Here is a 6,000-nt window from a genome sequence, read left to right on the forward strand (position 1 = left end):
ATACTGTTCGGCATTCTCCACCCACCATGAGTAGGGGCGGTTCTTTATCATGGCCGAAGCTACTTCGGCATCCTCCCACTCCGAAAACCCGGGAAGGATATCCCAAAGGACAGCGGGAACTTCATCGTCCCGCCCAGAAGCGCTCGGCCCCTCCGTTCTCTGAGGAGGAGCCGAAGAAATTGGAGTCGCCCTAATCCCTTCAGCAGGGTCAGACTCTGCTCTTTGTCCATTCCAGGTCCCAATCCTGTTCCTGGGATCGGGAATTGGCCTTGCTCTCCTTGGAGCACGGGCTCTACCCCTAACTCCTCTCGCCATTGATAATTTCGAAGAAAAAAGTCGAAAAAAGGGGAAGGAGTTCAAATTCGAAGAAAAATAAACTAAAATCAAAGGAATTTACCTTAATCTGAAGCGAAAGTTGCCGATTTACGAATTGGTAGTGGCGAGTCTCAGTTTCTAAGCTTAATGCTCGGGGAATTTGCGAAGTTTTGATGCGGGTTCTTGGGTTCTCTCGAGAATTCTGGGTTTGTGTTGGTGAATAAGTGAGGAGAGATGACGCGCCTCTAATTATACCTCCAGAAATGGGAATACGGGGAGTCCGCGTTTCAATTTCTCTTAAATACCCCATTAAGTAACCGTTAAACACACGACCTTGCTATTAAACCGCCCATTATCCGTCCAACTTCCGCAATTATTCGCCTTAACTGTTGTTATCTCATTAATTACAGTTTTAATTACGGTTTAAATTCAAATTTTTAGGATTAATTAAATCATTCACTTCCCTCCTTTTCTGATTAAATCAAACCCGACCCGTCATCCTTCCAAATCGGGTCTGGGGGGCAAGTTGTTTGGGTCCAATTTAGTCCAATTGGGCCTAGTCACTGAATGATCCAATTAAAAGCCCAAGGTCAAGGTTCAACTCTCCAATTGTGCCAAAGTCAAAGATCAGTCCTCAAGGCAAGTCAATTGGGCTAAGGCCCAATTTCTCCATATATGCAAAGGTATAAAAGCCATCAATATAACATTTGTACATTCATTCAACAAAGCCTCAAGCAATTAATTCTCTTGCATAGTGTTCTCTTTCTACACACTGTACTGACTTTAGCATCGGAGGGGCCTTCCTCGGCAACACCCCCGGGGCTAGTTTACGTGTGTTTACTGTGCAGGAAACCTTCGGCCCAACATCACTTGGACCGAATCCAGTCTTCTCCACTTCATCGGACCTTCTACAAGGTCCCATTGTTTTCATCTGAAACATATTATATTCAAGACTATATTAAATACATATATAATTATTAAGAAGAAATAATTTGATGTGCAATAAATTAAATTAATGTGTGACAGTATAGCCTCGTTGAAAAAGTGAAGAAAGGCATAAATTGTGGTTAGTAGTATAGAATACTAGCTAGCTCATCAATGGTGATAGTACGTCTTTAATTAGGTGAAAAGTGAGGTAAGTATCTAATTTGGTTTTCTTTGTCAAAAGTAATTGCTCATTGCAAAGTGAAATCTGTTTTTTTGCTACTTTAAGAGTAGACATTTCTAAACTTAACTATTTGATGGATTGAGTGTTTTAGTATTGTCATCTCTATGTTGTTACTTGATGAGTTGTTTAGTATGTGACAAGTTAAGGTTATTGCTTGTGGCGGTAAATTTGGTTTTTTTTTTTTTTTTTTTTTTTTTTTTTTTTTTTTTTTTTTTTTTAAGTATTAATTATGTATTCGATGTTTGGTGTGTGGATTTCTTTATCCTTTCTCTTGACTGATCGAGTTGAGTAATTGAATTATGCATGGGTCATGGACTCATGGTGGATTTGTATTTTGTAATATATGACCTTAAGTTCATGTACACAAATATATACTCGTTGCTACTCTTACATATGGTCATGCCTTGTGCACTATATATACGTTTGCCAATATACGGGTGCAAGTAGTTTAGCGAGCTAGCTTAGTCAAGGAGTATGATCGTATTATACTCCATTACTTGTAGCCTTGTAGGCATCATGTACAATCATGAATTCTTGGTGTATGTATGAATGAACTAAGCAGTTAAGTACTATCAAACCCTAGAAAAATTTACTGCAAAATAATTTAGTTAGAATAGTAATGAAATTTATTTTATGTTCACATAAATCACATTGTTAAGTTGATTAACACGTTTTAATTTAAGCAACCCAACCACACATTTCAATTATTGGACACTAATCAAGTTTGTGGAACCCTCTTCCTACAGAAAAATTTAAATATAATTAAGACATTGGGTTCCAAAAAAAATAATGTAACAATTGTATTTTATCTCTAGTAAGAATCAAATGATAGACTTGATTTTATTTTATTTTATTTTTTTGGAACAAGAAATTGACTTGATTTAAGAATCTAAGAAATTGCCAAATCTAAAATTTAATACGGAGTAGTTTTCTGAGATATATATATATATACTTCATTTTTTTTTTTTTTTTTTTGAGATATATATATACTTCAATTTGTATTGAGAACTTTTGTACTTAAGGTTTTTCTCCTCTACTTATTTATTCAATATATAAGCTTCAGTAACAAGTCATTTTTCTAGCAAATATAAGAAAAGAAACCCAAAAAAAAAGTGTATACAAACTTCCAAATAGTAATTGTGAATTCACAAGCAGGAGTTCTCCAAGGAACAACATTTTAAATGAGGATTATAATTTGTGATCATGATTCAACATTTTAAAGTCATGATTGAATACTTTAATTAGTGATCATTCACTCATTTGGTAGATGAGAACAGTAATTAAGGATGTAGTACTTTCGAGCTTTCTCTAGGAGTAGGAAATTAGAAACTTCTTTAATTGACGATTTGGCACAACTTGAATAGTTTTACCCCATTTTCCTAACTAAGCTAGCTAGAGCTATTACTTTTCCCTCTTTCTTTCTAAAGTAGTAACCCTAGTTTTACGTACCCCTTGGGTCCCTCCGAAAATTATTACTTCGTAGAAACCTTATGTATTACGGATTATTTATGTCAAAACTCCCTAGTAAGTAATTAGTAATAACAATTTTTGTTAAGATTTTATGAGATGCGAGAAAAATAATTAAAAAAAAACCACTAAAGAAAAATTCATGCATAGATCCATACTCTAGGAAAATAAATAAATGTTCGTTCCTAAGAAAAACTAGAGTTTAAAGTTCAAAATAGAAACTTATTACAGAAATACTCACTCGATGTTATTACGAGTAATAGGTCATTTGAAGCCCTAAAATTATCGGGTATTTCAATAAAATTTAATTATTTTGTTTTAAATTAGAAGATTCCACATTACCACATCCATCCAGATTTGGTTTTGTCAATAGTCTTTTAGTAAAAAAAAATTGTTTCAAAAAGAATATATAATTGTTTGGTTATGAATTAGTGTTTATTTTAGCATATGCTAATCGCATATGTTCTATTCCTACCCTATTTCGCTTTACATTGACACCTCCTTATATCATGTTCTTACAAAGAAAAAGGAAAAGGCCAAAGAGTAAAAATTAAATTAAAGAAGAAAAATTATAAAGCATGTTGCGACGTGTAACGTTTATTTCTTAAAGTAAGGTTAGAGTTTTCATTAGCTGTCTAATAAATTATATTTTCCTTAACGTCACTTTGTTAGAATTAGGACAATCTTTCGTAATTCGGAGGAGCCTAATTTATTGGCATTTATCACTTATTAAGTCATTTTTTCTGGTATATATCAATGTATGTATAAGTATATATAACCAAAACATTTTAACTTTATGCATTTTAAAATCTACATTTTAATTGATAGATAGCTAATCATCTCTAAAATGTCACGTTTCATATTGTGTGTTATCCATACTGAATAAGGGTCTGTTCATATTTACTGAACCGAGCTGAACTGAATTAAACTGAAGTGAAATGAAATGAATATTTTATGAGAAATACAAATTAGGAGCTGAACTAAACTGAACTGATTGGAGCTAAAATGAATAGAAATTAAGCTGAAGTGAACAGACTATCGACTAAATTGTAAGGTTGAGAAAGCGTTCTCTCATCCTGTTACCATATAAATTGGTTTTTAATTAAACGGAATTTATTAAACTTTAAAATGGGTAACTTTCCTTGATGGATACAATTCAAGCCCGTATTACACAAAGTTACTTGTAAACGGCAAAATTAGTACTGGCCTTAGCTTTCACTTTCCAAATTTCTTATTCGAGCAGAAGTAAGAGGAGGTTTCCCCATGTGGAAGGAGCTAGAGGTTTGGACGTTTGGTGAATGGTTACGAAATAATTAAATGTTTACCCTAAATATAAAATTAATGGTGTGTTTACTCAATTATTCATGACTACGTACGAGAATGTGAGAAAAGGATCGAACAAAATAGAGATGGATAGCATAATAGTGACAACTAAAATACTCCTAAAGACTTGATTACACTCCACGTAAGGTATTGATTTCTTTTTTTTCTCTCTTTTTCTAAAGTGCCCAATCATATAAACTCTTGAGGTGTACAAAGTACAAATAGTTTTAGTGTACCAATTACACTAAAGGTGTGCTACGTATGAGTTAGGGCATGTTCTCTTACGTTGAAATTCAGTTCAGTTCAGTTCAGTTCAGCTCAGCTCAATTCAGTTCAGTTCAGCCCCTAATTTCCTTCTCTTATAAAATATTCATTTCAGTTCAGCTCAGCTCAGTTCAGCTGAGTTCAGTCAATGAGAACAGACCCTTACTCAGTATATTATTATGTAGGAGTAATTTATTTTATACTTCCTCCGTTCTTTTTTACTTGACCCGTTTTGACTTTTACTCTATTCACCACCCCTCCTTTGACCGTGTTTTGTGAATAATATGTAAGGAAAAACATATTTATGTTGGATCATTTTGAATTCGTCTCAATAAGTACTATCATAATATATAACTTTTATATTTTTTTAATTATGGAGAAATAAAGGTATTGACCGTTAAAGTTTTGCATTGGCAAGCGTGATAAAAGAAACAAGTCAAGTAAAAAAAAAACAAATGATTTTTCTAAACATAAGTTCTAAAGTTCTAATAAGTACAATCACAAGTACTGCATGTCTTAATAAGTTAAGATACATACATTTAAATAAAAGATTTATATATTTAAGTACAGGGAAAAAAAAGTTGAATAGTTATGACTATGATTTTGTGAATAATGAAAGGATTTTGGCTCACTCATCAATTAGGGAAAAATCTAGGATTAGAGATTAAATTATAAGCTCGATACCATGTGAATAATAAAAAGAGGGCTCACCCAAGTAGGGAGTCCTGACACTCATATATATAATAATTAATACTTCGTATAGAGTAATGTTATACAATTACATAAATGACCTTAGGGTTACACAATTAGATTTTTATATCAGTTAATTTCTTAAATACTTCGTATTATTTTAATGATTTAATGAGCTTCCCGTGAGTAGACTTTGATTGGATTAGTATATTTACTATATTAGTCATCCTATAGACTAATGGACCTATTCTCGAATGCTCAATAGTTGATATTGCTTCACAATAATAAAAAATCGTTTTACTATTGTAAAGTAGAAGAGTGGAAAGGGCGGCTTATATACTTAATCTGTCGAACAATAGTTGCAAGTTTTTGGTTGATGGAAATATATGTATAGTTTTGGTTTCATTGAGTGTTTGAATTTAATCTTTGTCCTAAGGTCAACCTTGGAATATTGCTTAAAATACATGAGATATTGCCTTTTCTTGCAAAAACAAGGAACAAAATTTTCTTAACAAATTAAAAATCCGAATAATATTTTGTTGAAAACCTAGGCAAATTATAAATATAAAAGTAAAAGTAATACTACATTTGATTTTATTAGTTGTAACTTTGAGGCATTATTTATGAGATATAAAATATTTCAAAGTTGCAACTAAAAAAATCGGAGATAGTATTTTCTTTACAACATACTTCTTCCGTGCCTATTTGTTGGTTTTCTTTGGCATATTTTCATGAAAGAAAAATGGTCAAAAGCATAACCAACAAAAAAGAAT

Source organism: Chenopodium quinoa, unplaced genomic scaffold, assembly GCF_001683475.1.
Source record: "Chenopodium quinoa cultivar QQ74 unplaced genomic scaffold, ASM168347v1, whole genome shotgun sequence".
In the NCBI taxonomy this organism is placed as follows: Eukaryota; Viridiplantae; Streptophyta; class Magnoliopsida; order Caryophyllales; family Amaranthaceae; genus Chenopodium; species Chenopodium quinoa.